Consider the following 16,351-nt stretch of genomic DNA (forward strand, 5'->3'; position numbering starts at 1 on the left):
TAATACAAAAATTTATTCCATCCATCCAATGTTATTGCATCACATCATCAAAATTTTAAATTGATGGATATTATCTTCATAATTATAAATTAATCTAATCATTTAATTTATAATCTTTCAGATTACTAGAAAGGAATGTTTGGAAAACTCCACTTCTTGAAATGTTTATATTATGAAGAATAAAATTAGGTCTTAAGATTATATTTAATTTTTTTTAGACATTGGATATAACATCAACATCAACATCAACATATGCAAGTAATAATTAAAATAAATTCTTTAAATTCTTGGTAAGATTTAACCTATTACTCAAATAAACAAGGACCTTATTAAACAATCGGAATATTATGAGTAGGATAGAAAGAGAAGTTGTGAATAAAAACAAGCAACCCAAAACTACCAATATAATCCACTTTTCTAGGACTTCAAAAATAATTTATGCTTATTTTTGTTGTCTTCATGTATATTGTATGGTCTAAAAAAAAAAATCTAAAATCAACAACCCTAGCATCAGTTATTAAAAATGCACTGTATCTATAAATCTAAAATACTCAAAATTTTCATATTCATAATTTTATTAAATAAATTCATACAATATAAATTATTATGCTTATAAGTTATAACTGCATAACCAGCTCCTTTTCTGACAACCATTTTGTCACCTTATAGTAGTATTTCCTTACATATATATGAACCCAACAAAATCCTAATCTATCATACATTATTACATATTCTCATCTCTACTAAAATAAATTATTAATAACTCTTCTTCCCTCTCATTTATTTCCCCACCATTATCATCATCAAGTTCATATGATGATTAAGCAAATGAAGCTTCAAGATCTAAGAGCACGAATTCGATACGAGAAGCTATTAAGAGACCATGATTATGATGATAAAGAGAAGCTCATTGCTCCCATGAATAGGGCAATAGTATCACCAAGGAGGAGAAGTTTTTGGGTGAAGAAAATGAATGGAAAGTTTATCAAGGGTGTTAAGATTTCAAGGTGTAGAAAAATTAATTGGAAAAGGTTTTCTTGTTGGGTTGTTTTTCCTAGAAAGATTGCTAAAATTTATAGTGAAGTTGTAAAGAGATTGATTGAATTGGATGGTAGTAGCTTAATTTTTGCTACTACTTGGGGAATTCCTGCTCTTCGTCTCTCTTGTTGATAGAATACTAGATTGTCTCCATGTTCATGCACGAGATATATCTAATTTGCAAAGATATCAATCTTGTGAAAGGTTTTTTTTTTTTTTTTTTTTTAAGTTTTTTTTATACCATATTTTATTTTATTATCTCTTTGTGGTTTCTTCTTTGCAATGTAGGGAAAATGAGAAAATTCCAATTCAAAAAAAAAAAAAAAAAAAAGGAATTTTATTATTTGAATTTTTTTTTTTTTTTTGGTTAGTAAAATAAAGAAAATAATTATTATTTTCTTTATTATGAAATGTAAAAATGGGTTAATGAAATGCAATTATATTAATGTCAAATTATTGCTATATAATGTTCTATTAGTAGTAAACTAGTAATTAATCTAATTATGTCTTGACAATCATTGACCTTGATAATACTAGTTTATGACCATGGCTTGAACGTTTTCCAACTTGTGTTGTTCATTCCAACTTGGATTTTCAAGGACTTGTCCGTTAATATATAATTCAATCTATTATTTATCATGAAATTCATGATTGATCACTGAGCAAATTAAACCAACTATGTTCAATATACATTTTTTGTGTATAACTATATGATAATTCTGCTATATTAAGGATTTGGATTTCTAAATGATCGATGTATTGTCTCAAATATATGAAATTTACATTGTACACCAGAGTGTACCATGCTCATGGTACGCCTGGATGAAAATTGTCATTCAAAAAAAAAAAAGTCAGCTTCCTAAATTTATGCTCCTTAATTGAAGGATTTTTATTATTTCCTTTTCATAATTTTTAGCTTCCCATATCCATAATTGTTCATAATCAGTTTTTGAAAAAATAGAGAATTTTTAGAGAGAAAATAAAATTTCAAGAGAAAGAAATAAATTTTTTAGAGAGAAAATGATGACTCATCGAGAATTTCGTCACGATCTATGATTGTCGATTTGCACTTGATGATCAGCAGATTGATGTTTTTGATAATTGATATTTAATTTTAGATTTTGTCACCAAATGAGAAGGTAGTTTTTAATTATTTTTTGAATTTATATTTCATATTTTTGTTGTTGATGATGACGTTTTTAGGTTATTATATTTGTTCATGGATCATAATTAACGAATTCATCACTGAAAGAAAATGTAAATATTTTTTTTTATTATTATTTTAGTTTTTTTTAAAAAAATTGTGTTATTTTCGGAAGTTGAAGATGAAGTTCTTTTGGATTAGGATAAATGTTCTTTTATCAATTTTTTTTTATCCATATTCATTGGAATGGTTATGTTCATTGAGTTTAATTAATATACACTTTAGGTCTAAACTATATGTTCTTTATAGTCACAAACTGTGTTCTTTGGATTTGAACTATGTGTTCTTTACGTTACAAACTATTTTCATCTAATTGCGTATTTTTTTCAAAAAAAAAATCATCTAATTGTGTATATGTATATTTTTTGAAATTAAGATCATAAAGGTTGATGAAGACGACATACTTTTGGGACCTCTTCTATTGATGATTGATTTTCCGATAGATCTAAAGAACATTCGCTAGATTAATAAAGAACATGATAATATTATTTAAAGAGCATTATTTATATTATTTACCCAACATGTTAAAACATAATTCAGAAAACATTTCACCATAAGTAATGAACATTGCATGGCAATAAAGGTACATTAAAATTACAATCAAAGAACATGGACATTTAAAAATCACATAATGAAAATCATAATAGATACACATGACCAAGATGAATATAATAACAAGATATAAAAATATATAATTATTTATTTAGATATTTTTTTTAAAAAAGTAAGAGAACAGAATAAAAAAAATATTGGAATTTGAAATTTTGAAAATGAATTTCAAATTTTAAAATTTGAAATTTGAAAATGAAATCTTGATAAAAATAATTTGAGAGAGAGAAATTATAAAAAAACTAAATATTTTGAAATGATTTGACATTAAATACGTGGTAAAAATCAATTGATAATTATCTTTTATACCTTTTTTAAAAACCGTTTCACCAAAATATCACGTTCTTTATATTTCAATACTTTGTTCTTTTATAAAGTCGTGATGTTCATTACAAATATAAGTTATGTTCTTTCCGCTTTTTTTTTTTTTTTTTATACTAGTTTTGATCCGGATGTATCATGTGCATGGGTGTATGGCATACCAACCACGATTATCAAATATATACTCCGTATCATGTAAGGTTGATTCTTTTGCATAACTATTGAAAAAAATGTGAAGAAACTTGTTTTGCATGATTTGTACTACGTACATGCTGCAGTAATATATGTAGACTTTTGAGTTACTACAGAATGCAAATATGCAATGTGTTTTTCATTTAGTTGGACCAAAAGTGGACATGGATATAATATAAACTCAAAAGTGGGGAATTTTGTGAAAGTTTTCAATAGAATATAAACCAATGTAATATAATCTAATGTTCCTTTAAGAAGTAAAAAAAAATGTAATAATGAATATAATTATTGAAGAGTTCATCAAAATAGTAATGAAAAAAACATTAGTAGTCAAATATCAACTGTTCATGTATGAGTTATGCCTTACGCCTACAATGAGGTACACATTTAAAGATTATTCGATTAGATAATCAGTCAAAGGAGTGCACAATTGCACTAACTGCTAATTTTATGATTGTTTTGCATAGCAATTGCCAATATATACATGTATAACAAGGTAATTATTGTTAGCACCAAAAATGAATTTGACATTTGCTGAACTTTTGATTAACTTAGTTTCTATTGCTAAACTTAAAACTTAATTTACTTTTTTTTTTAAGAACAACTTAATTACTTTTTTATTCAACTAATAACATTATTTTAGAAACAAATTTATAGTTTACTTGTCATTCGAGTGTCACTTGAGTTGAGCGAGGTAAGTGATTTTGATGAAATTTGATCTCATGTCTTGTGTATCAAATCTCAATAGATTACCCCCTTCGATTTTTTTTTTGTTTTCCATATGAAATCTTTGACACTATTTAAGAGATAAGAAAATCTTATAAATTATTCTCGATATATAAAATGTAGCATAATCATGTTAAGTCTTATGTGGTTTATTTATTGACAAATCACAACATAACTAGTTTATGTTCACAAATCACTTCACATACTTGTGGATGATGATAGAAAAATAACAAATTTGAGTCTCATTGTGATGGCCTGGTCTGTTAAATGGGCCAGAATGTCCGAGCGTGTGGACCCCCATTGGGCCCATGACGCTAAGGAAGGATAGAATTGAGTCTCCTTCTTTGTTATCAAGGATATGACATAATGAGCTAAGTTAATTTGGACTTATGTACAAGTTTAAGAACAAAATGTAGCCGACTTTAATATAAGGCCATCCAAAATGTTTAGGGCCCAAAATAAGAATATTTATATTATGTACAGACGTACAGTATATGCATTGGATACGTTATGCAAATTGTGATGTTTTTGGTATGTTAATGTATCGGTTTAGTAGGGTTCTTTTTTACTTATTTTAAATATGAAAACAAATCAAACGATATTTAAATTTTTGTTTGAAATAGGTTTGTATCATTGTCTGTGATGGTTTGGCATAAAGTCACACAATCGTGTCAATCGAACTTTTTCCTCAAAACAAAAAAGTTGTTTTTAAAATTTTTCAACCAATTGTTTACTTCTTTGGCGAGAGTGTGCCAAATATTGTCAAGATTTATGTAATTAAGTTCAAAATTGGGAGATAAGTTCAACTTATGTTATGTACGATAGGTTTATGAGAAGTATGTTCATCTAAAGGCTAGTAAAGGTTATTTTTACCACAAAATAAATTCTAACAAATAAGATAAATTTACTTGAATTCATATAAATGAAAATCAGGTAAATAAAATATATTTCGAACTGCCAATTAAGCTAAATATTATTAAGGAATAAGTGATAAGCTAAGCGATATAAATGAAAGTTCAATAAGGGATCGGCTAGCTAGACAACAGTCCCAAGACAAGAGCAAGCGGAAAAAAATTGCGAAACAAAGTAACAAGCTCTCCATATACTCCGTAGTCTCTAGCTTAGCTATGTTATAGTATGAAATCTATCCTAAGCATGCAAGTTCAACAATCCAGCTGTCATTGATGATCATTATCTGATCATTATCTCATGCAAAGCACTTCTTATTCTACGTACATATAGGAGCTAACTTAGTTATATGTTATACTTATCTCTTCCTTCTTTGTAGCTTATGTTTCTATCTTTTATACTCTTGTATATTATATATTGTACGTTGCTTTAGTTGAATGAATACAACAAGAATTATTCATCTTATATGGTATCAGATTTTGATCCACACCAATTCCTCTCTCCGCTGCTTCACCATGAACTCTACCACCGAAACCTCCTCCTCACAACTTGCTAACAACATCAACCCATCCAAACCTTTCATTATCGTTAACATGCACAACGTCATTAAACTCACCCCGCAAAACTACCTTTCATGGAAACTTCAGGTCGAGGCTCTCTTCGTCGGCCATGACTTATTCACCTTCGTTGATGGGAGCACACCCTATCCCTGCCCCACTCTTTCGACCAATGTTGTTGACACACCCAATCCTGAGTATATCTACTGGCACCGCCAAGATCGCCTCCTCTTTGGAGCTCTCATTGGCACCATCTCCCCTAATCTTGTACCTCTCATATCTCAAACGTAAACATCTGCTCAACTTTGGGATAACCTACACAAAACATATGCCCTTCCATCCCGTGGGCACATCAAACAATTGCGTGACAAATTCAATCGCATAACCAAAGGCACCTCTTCTGTTACTGACTTCATGCGGTCTTTAAAGGAATGTGCCGACCACTTAGCCGTTCTAGGCAAACCTATTGAACACGAGGACCTCATTGACAGGGTTCTTTCTGGGCTTGACGACTCTTACAAGTCCATTATAGACTCCGTCAATGCCCGAGACACTGCTATCTCCTTTGAAGAACTCCATGAGAAACTAATAAACAAAGAATTATATATCCAACAAACAGAAACCACCGCTGCCCCCTCGCTTCCCGCCACTGCCTTTGCTGCCACCTCCAAATTTTACAACCGTCCACCAATTCGCAAACCAGGCCAAGGCCTCCTCCCCACCCCTACCTCTTCTATAATTACCAAACAACCCAAGCCCTTTCTCGGTAAGTGTCAATGGTGTCGTGACCAAGGCCACGTTGTGGCCCATTGCCCCTTGTTTACCCAACAATTTCCCAACGCAACCCCCCCTCCACCACGCCCCACCGCATCACAAACCTCATGCACCCAGACCCAAGCCAACACCACTCAACTTTCTCCTGCCAATCCCCCCAACTCGTGGCTCCTAGATAGTGGGGCTTCTCATCACGTAACTATGACCTAAACAACCTATCTCTCCATGCACCGTATGATGGTACCGAGGAACTAATTGTGGGTGATGGTAAGGGTCTCCAAATTACTCATTCTGGTTCTTGCTCTTTATTCTCTCTTCACCTTAACAATGTCTTAGTTGTTCCGTCTATATCTAAAAACATCATCTCACTTTCTCAACTTTGTATTGATAACAATATTTCAATATCCTTCTCATCTAATTCTTTTCTTATGAAGGACCGTTCAACAGGGAAAATTCTGTTTCAAGGGCTATCTAAACATGGAATCTATGAGCTCCCCTCAACAATTCCTAGAGTCTCTTGACTGACATCATCGTCTAGGTCACTCGTCTAAAAATATTTTTAGGCTTATTATTTCTGCAAATAAAATTAATATCCCTAGTATCTCTACTTTAGATTGTAACTCTTATGCTTGTAATAAAAGTCATAAATTTCCTTTTTCCACCTCTTCTATTGTTTCGCATGCACCTCTTGAATATGTCTATACTGACTTATGGACATCACCGGTTTATTCTCATGACAATTACAAATACTATCTCATATTTTTTGATCACTACTCTAAATATATCTGGCTATATAATTTAAAACAGAAATCAGATACAAAACATATATTCGTCCGATTCAAGGCTCTAGTCGAAAAGTTTTTTCAACTACCCCTCAAAATTCTCTATTCGGATAATAGCGGAGAATATCTAACTCTCCAAAATTATCTCACCATTGATGGCATTTCTCATCTTACCACCCCCCTCACACTCCTCAACATAATGGCTATTCCGAACGCCGTCACAGACATATTGTTGAAACCTTTCTTTCTCTCCTCTCCCATGCTAGCATGCCCCTTGAATACTGGTCCAACGCTGCCTCAACCGCAACCTATTTAATAGATAGGCTCCCAACTCCAACCTTAAATAATGTCTCGCCCTTCTTTAAACTCTTTGGTCAACATCCGAACTATATCAAACTCCTTAGTTTCGGTTGTCTCTACTATCCCTGGCTAAAACCATATACATCACACAAGCTCGATCCCAAATCTACCCCATGTGTCTTTATTGGGTACTCTCCCACCCAAAGTGCTTACTACTGCCTTGATCCTAAAAACCACTCGCATCTATGTCTCTCGGCATGTCCAATTTAATGAAAGAGTCTTCCCATTCGCCTCCCTCCATAAATCTCCACTCAATCCCACTGAGGTACTGGATCAATGGGCACCACTTACCTTACCTTCCTTAATTGTTCCTTTGTCATCACCATCATCCTCAACTCCTACTTACTCCTCTACAACTCCTCCTTCTGCCTCTCCCGTATCCTCACCCTCACCATCCTCCTCCTCTTCCTCCCACTCACCTCCCCTGCCGCAACCTCCTACCCAACCATCTAACATTGTCACTCGCCTACAACATGGGATTAGAAAACCTATCAACAAACTCAACCTCAATACTGAGGTACATGACACCACCCTTCCTAAAAAAATATAACTCAAGCCTTGAAAACACCCACATGGAGAAAAGCCATGGAAACCGAATACCATGCCCTCCTTAAAAACAATACTTGGTCTCTTGTACCTCCTACTCCCTCCCAAAATGTTGTGGGTTGCTAATGGGTGTTTCGTATTAAAAGAGATAAAAATGGAACCATCACCCAACACAAAGCTCGTCTTGTGGCCAAAGGCTTCACGCAACGAGTAGGCATTGACTATGGGGAAACGTTTAGCCCTGTAGTAAAACCCACCACCGTGAGAGTAGTGTTGTCTCTTGCAGTCACCCAAGGCTGGCCCCTTCGTCAGCTCGACATCAACAATGCCTTTCTCCAAGGTACACTCATTAATGATGTCTACACAATCCAACCCCCTGGTTTTGTTGACTCCAAATATCCCACGTATGTTTGCAAACTACACAAAGCTCTCTACGGTCTAAAACAAGCCCCCCGTGCCTGGTACACCGAACTCCGTAGCCACCTTCTTCAACTAGGCTTCCGTAATGCAATCTCTGATCCATCCCTCTTTACCCTCTTTGAAAACGATGTCACCGTTTTCTTGCTTGTATATGTTGACGACATTATCGTCACTTGCAATTCCCCTGCCTATCTTGACTGCTTCATCAACACACTTGCCTCCCGGTTCTCTCTAAAAGATTTAGGCAACCTCTCCTATTTTCTAGGAGTGGAAGTCATACCCCATCCAAAAGGTTTATTTCTCAGCCAAACCCGCTACATACATGACATACTCTCTAAAGCTAACATGGAAAATTCTAAGCCCACCTCTACGCCCCTAGCTTTTCATCCCCCATCAACATCCTCCGGTAAACCCCTCTCTGACCCCACTCACTATCGTGCTTTAATTGGCAGCTTGCAATACCTTAGCCTCACCCGTCCTGACGTTGCCTTCTCGGTAAACAAATTAGCCCAATACATGCAACGTCCCACAGAAGCTAATATGCAGTCCTTGCATCGCCTACTTCGCTACCTCAATGGTACAACAACTATGGGCATCACCATTCACAAGGACTTCCCTCCAAACCTCCATGCATTTTTGATGCTGATTGGGCTCGAGATACGGATGATTTCATCTCGACCACAGCTTACATAGATTATCTTGGTCGGAATCCCATTTCTTGGTGCTCCCGTAAGCAGAAAACTCGAGCTCGGTCCTCTACGGAAGCTGAATATCGAGCCGTAGCCTCCTCCACGGCCGAAATACTTTGGGTACAAAACCTCCTTACTAAGCTACGCATTCCTCCCTCAACTACTCCAGTCATTTACTATGACAATGCTGGAGCCACATATGTGTGTGCCAACCCAGTCTTTCACTCACGTATGAAACACCTTGCTCTCGACTATCATTTTGTCCGAGAAAATGTCCAAGCAAGAAAGCTCCGAGTATCCTACATTTCCACTAATGACCAGCTTGCAGACGCTCTCACAAAACCATTACCACGGCTGCAGTTCTCCACTCTAATTAGCAAAATTGGCCTTTCATCATTACAACCCGTTTTGAGGGGGCATGTTACAGTATGAAAACTATCCTAAGCATGCAAGCTCAACAATCCAGCTGTCATTGATGATCATTATCTGATCATTATCTCATGCAAAGCACTTCTTATTCTACGTACATATAGGAGCTAACTTAGTTATATGTTATACTTATCTCTTCCTTCTTTGTAGCTTATGTTTCTATCTTTTATACTCTTGTATATTATATATTGTACGCTGCTTTAATTGAATGAATACAACAAGAATTATTCATCTTATAAGCTAAACTTCCACCCAATGTTCAATTAACGTTGGTTCAACGAAAATACTCTTTCAATTTCAACCAATATTGAGAGATTTCAGCACTATTAACTCAAAATACATAGTCCAATCCATATTCGATAATCTAAACTTTCATTTGAAATATGGACTAAAACTAGTTTTTGACCCGAACAATGCCCCAAATCATTATATTATAAATGAGGTTATATATAAAAAATTATGTAATATAATACAAATATAGATTAAATTAGTTACATTTGTTGTAAATAAAGGAGTAGTCTAATACAAATAGTATAAAAATATTTAAGTAAGATCAAATAGATAATCTCACAAATAGATAATCTCACAAACAATAGAACAATATCAGTGTATCGTGATGCAAATCACTAACTTGAAAACGAATTTTCGGCACAACCAAAGTGCTCAATTGTATTCGCCGTCATGTTCCCTAAGGTTAACACACCCACTTTCACACAAAGAAACTTTTAGGTGGAAGGTTTGAGTCAAGTAACTTATGCCCAAAGAATGTGTTTAGACTATTGTGCTTGATATATTTTTCAAGAGTAAAAATCGGGGGGGGGGGGGGGGTGGGGGGGAGGCTTCTTCTATTTATAAATAAAGATGAAAGAGTATAGAAGAAGAATCCCAAGCATCAAGGGAGTTAAATAATCACCTTAAACATCCTCTTAAATAGGGAGGTTACGAGAGTTACTTATCAAGAGAATAATGGTGGTGATTAATCACCTTAAACATCCTCTTAAATTGGGGATTATAAGAATTACTCAAGAAATAAAGTGAGGGAATCCAAATATCAAACCATTGGAGTCCAACAGGCCAACACGCGTCCGATCAGGCGGCTGGACCTGATGCCTTGAATTCCCTTACTTTATTCCAGCAACATTTACTTTAGTACTTGTACTGTTTAAATATATTTTTCCAATCATTATTGAACATCAAAATATATTATCCAATATCTAGTATTTTAAATTATTAATTTGCTTCGTTCAACTTCAAGTTTATGAATATGGTTAACTCTTTTTAACAAAACATTGTAGATATGAGATGTGTCATTGGAGTAATGGTTGATGTTAAAGTATAATAAGCATGAGATCATAGGTTTGAACATTAAAGCTAACAATTCAATTTTTTTTTTAATGAATAATAGTAATTGTATGACATGGCGCCACATCATCTGCCTAATCACGGTGACACGTGGCAGGCTCATGTCTTCCCATTGAGTTTTAATATATATACCATTGAGTTTTGATATATATATAGATATACTTCGTAATATTATTATATCCGAAGTACGAAGTAATATAAGTCAACTCAGTTTGAATTAATGACTAAGGCCTTGTTTAGTTCACCTGATTTAAGCTGATCTGATTTGATCTGATCTGAACTGATATTTTCTAATCTGATCTGATCTGAACTTATATTTTCTGATCTGATCTGATCTAAACTTAATTTTTCTAATCTGATCTGATCTGAACTTATATTTTCTGATCTGATCTGATCTGAACTTATATTTTCTGATTTGATCTGATCTGAACTTATATTTTCTTATCTGAACTTATTTTTTCTGATCTGATCTAATCTGAACTTATTTTTTCTGATTTGAACTTATTTTAATTATTTCAATATTCTACTTTTAATGTTAATCAATATTAATGTTTAATTATTATTGTTATGATTATTATTACTATTATTATTATTATTTATTATTATTATTATTATTACAAATATTTTAAAGAAACCTATAAGTATTAAAATTACTAGATAGTATAAGTGTATAAGGTAATAGAATTGGAATATTTGATAATTTTATTATTTACAGTATCCCACTTCATAAATGAATTTTTTTTATAAGAAAGTATTAAAATGGGGATCCTAAAAAAACTAAATTACAGATTAAATTTATCATAGCTTTTTTCTACATAGAAAAAAAGAGATTTGACTTGTTTTTAAATACCTTAATTCTTAAATAATAATATGGATTTATGATGTATTGGATTTGATTTTATCGTTTGTTTGAACTAGCAACATTTTCTATGTTACTTTGTACTAATTTTAATTGTAGTAATGCGTAGCTATTATTATTGAAAACCTTGTACGTATACTCCCTTTGATTTTAAATACCTTCTCCATTTTTACACGTGGGGAGTTTTAGGAGAAATTGGTAAACGTAATAATATATGGATGGGGTAAGTGGAAGATTAAAAAATTGTATAAAGCAAAAGTATTTGACAGAATAGGAGGAAAGAAAATGTGAAATTTAAAAAAATTTATTTATGGGAAATGTTAGGCTTGTTATCAAAAATATGAAATTACAAAAAAATGATATGAAGGTAGTGCTCATGATATTACTGTATGGAACCATTGCTTAACCGTACCGGAATTTCGATTTCCCCATCCACCTCCAGGTATAATTTAAAATAGTGTATGTTTTTACTCCATACATGACACTATACTAATATGCCGTATAACAACTTTATTTTGTAATAGGGAAATATTATCTAGTAGATTCTGGATATCCGAATACCGTTGGATATTTGAGTCCAATAAAAGATAAAGATATTAGAACCCATATGCCCGAATTTCAAAATGGTCCATCACCTCAAGGCATACTTGAACTTTTTAATTATCTTCACTCTTCACTTCGAACAACGATCGAGAGATGTTTTGGACAATTAAAATCTCGATGGAAAATATTGACAATGATGCCAAATATGGACACTAAACATCAATTGGCAATTATGGTTGCTAAATTCACACTTCACAATTTTATTCGATTACATGAGTTGGATATACCCATTGATAGTGGTATATAAATCAAACCAAGAGCAGATTATGATTTGTTTAACGAGAATCGTAAAGCTGTAATGAACGAAGTACAACTTAATATAGCGAAGGAAATTTGGAACTTCTTGTAATGAAAATTATATTTGTAAACGTTTATGATTTGGAGCTTATAATGAAATTTTAATTATTATCGTTTATCGTTTGTGCTATTTATTAATAATAATAATAATAATAATAATAATAACCATCATCATCATCATAATAATAATAATAATAATAATAATAATAATAATAATTTGTATTTGATCTGAACTTATTTTTTCTGATCTGATTTGATCCGAACTTATTTTTTCTGATTAGATCTGATCTGAATTTATTTTTTCTAAATATGTAAAAATAAGGTGAACTAAACAAGGCCTAAACCTATTAGAAGTTTAGGAGTGGGAAAAACTGAAAGGGTAATGGATCTCCATCCTCAATGTGTCAACCACTAGATCAAACTTAATTAACTTCTACTAAAGTTTGTTTCATCCATCATATCAAATATACTATACATTCTGAGCAGAAAATTAAAGACTTCACCAAATACAAGAACAATAACCTAAAAGTTTAAAAAAGCTAGTGATTAGTTTAATATGAGATTATTATTATATGATTCCCGCGAATTATTGACATGATTAAAGACTAACTAAAAAATGTTTAAAATTAAAGGAAAAAGCGTGCACTTTTGAAATCACGATAAATGGTTGATTGTTGATTAAAAACCGGCTTCTATGAAATTAAACCCCACCTTACACAACTTTAATGATTCCTGTTAAGAATAATTGAAGCATACAATCATAAAAAGCTACTACGTAGTTAAAAGTTGGTTTGTTGCTATTTCGTAATTAAAGGTATATATATATATATATATATATATATATATATATATATATATATATATTTAATTAAGGAGCAATTTGGACGACAAGCTAGACTATGGGATCATAATTGATAGTTGATACAATGCATTATTTATGGATATCATAACATATATATTTACTTGATTGGGTTGCCTTTAAGTGACATAACCGATTCATAGACATACGGAGTACTAGTTAATCAATGAGATATGGGACGGTGCAGCAATGCTAATTATCTTCAATTCAAAAAACTCGTTGGTCGTTTTTTATATCTCCTCATATGTAATACTTTGATTAAGACAAAAAACTTACATGGTAATACAACGCTACCAAAACATGACAATAAACTTTAATGGTGACCTATCACTACTTAATTAGTTAATTATATGAGTTCAAAGAATTAATTTATGAGTGAGGAGACACAGAAAAAGACACTTTATGCAAAAGAAATTATTGTATTATTTTAAATTTAAATTAATTACATTAAAATTTTTGATTCCAGCTTGGCTTAATTATTTGCTTAAGGATATGAATATTACGAAGTATTTCTGTATGTTTATTACTCAAGCAATTAAGCCAAGCTGGTATCCTCAAGCAATACTTCGTAGTATTCATATCCTCAAGAAACTCTTCGTAATATTCTAAAGTTGGTCATAATTTTCTAAGTAACCTCATTCCATAAACATCTTATAATCAAAGAAAACAATGCTAGGTAATTGCCGCCTTATAATTAATTTGAATATATTATTTGCCACAATTAATATTAAATCTTTTTTTTTTCTTGGTTTTATAGAGAAAATGTAGCCAAGACAATAGAAATATACTGTGTGGAAATATGTAAATTTATTGTTTTTGAAAGTTAGATCTAAAATTACTTAGTTCCTATAAGCTAATAAATAAATAAATAAAAAATCAACAATCACATAAACAAAGATTAATTAACGTTTACTCGTTTAGTAAGGGAAAAAACTAAGGATGCATAGATTCCATAGTTAAATTGTACTCATTATTATGAATACATACCACTTACTGCAGAATTACAACATAATTAAATTAAGCTAACTAATTAAAAAGAAATCAAATTTAAGTCATTTACATTATCAACACATCATATAATTAAACACTAATTGACTAATAACGAGGAAGTCCAGTTAAGCTACCTTTAGCAACAAAACCAGCAAGAAAATTAATGTAAGAACCCTTAACACAAAAATTACGAGAAACAAGCTGAAGTTTACTTTTCTTAAACAACTTTGTCGAACGAACGAGATCTTTACCTTTCTTCTCCTTAAACCATAACTTCATGTTACTAATGTTGTTGTTTATCTTCGCGTTAATATTCCTCGAATTACTTACATGATGATGATTACTACCTTCATAGAAATTTTCTGGCTCTTCAACAATTGTTGATAATTTGGTGTTGAGAATTTCTCCAATACCCTTTTGAGAATCTGTTCTTAGGGCTTTTTTGCTTGTACATGGAACTGCAATTATCCACCCTAATCTTCTATTATTAGACATAATAATTTTAATTTGTTTAATTTTCTCTAATTTTTTTGGAGGGTTGGCTTATAAAATGAAATGAAAAATGGGTTGAGAAGGAAGTTATAATGATGTTTGGTTATATGGAGGAAAATATATGTGAAGACTAAAGATGCAAAAAAAGTGGGTAACTTTACAGCGAAGTGTATCAATAAGTTAGTGATAAGGCTCTTAAATTAAGGGTTTGTGTACCTACCAAACCTAACTAGAAGGTGGTGTATTTATATAATGCATGTGTTTAGAGTTAAGTACGTACTATATGCTACAATCCTCCTGTCCCATTTGTTGGACATGGACCCGTTGTTTTAATGTACAATAGTTGCATATATGGAAAAACTATATAAGCGCTATTCGTGTAGAATGATTAAGTTGTCACGTTTTCTTTATCTGTGTTAATAATTTTTTTTTTTAAAAAAAACATTATTTAAGAATTAAATGAAAGATAGCATGATTTTCGATAATCCTTTGCTTTTAATGTTTTTTAGATCAAACTTTTTACATATCCTTTCATGCTACAAGATGTTCACTCTTTGGTAATTTTTCTCTTATGAGATCATGACAATATAATACAGAACATATGAAATGGTTTGGATTCTATTATACAGAGTAAAGTTTTTCTTACATAAAATTTAAAACCTATTGTTTAAATTAAGAGTGATTATTGTGTTAATACAAATCTTATTAATTATATATGTTGAGGCCAAAAACATAAAGCTTCAACCCTTTAATTAAAGGTGGAATGTCACAAGCATGCAATGATTCCTAAGTCCTAACCCCCCACTTTAGGTAAGTGTTATGCGCCTTCCTTATGTAAAATGACTTGTACCATGTCAACTTTGTTCCATCCTTCAGAATTGAGATGTAACATACATTTACCAAAAACATAGTATTTAGAATTAGGCCTGAGAATGGTCGTGACAGATCTTAGACAAAAATATAGAAATGATCAATTTTTAAAACTTTAGACTCGTTCTATTTATTAAATATTGATATTTACCTATTGTGATAAATCATTACAATTCTATATCTACATACTTGTACATATTTAAGGCAATTACGTAGTACTTCGTAATTCGTATAATAGTGAAAATTAAACTAAATTGTGAAAGAGGATGATTCCATTTCTCCAACCGGTGACTGCGCGCTAAACTACGCCTCCTTGTATCTTGGCTGCTTCTCATAGCAATGAGCATATATTAATGCCATTATTAATCTAAGTACTTGTGTATGTGTTATATAAGCACAGTCGGATGCACAGACATATCTATTCAACTGTCACTTCGATCAACCAAATTATACACATCATTCT

This window comes from Chenopodium quinoa, unplaced genomic scaffold, assembly GCF_001683475.1.
Source record: "Chenopodium quinoa cultivar QQ74 unplaced genomic scaffold, ASM168347v1, whole genome shotgun sequence".
Classification (NCBI taxonomy): Eukaryota; Viridiplantae; Streptophyta; class Magnoliopsida; order Caryophyllales; family Amaranthaceae; genus Chenopodium; species Chenopodium quinoa.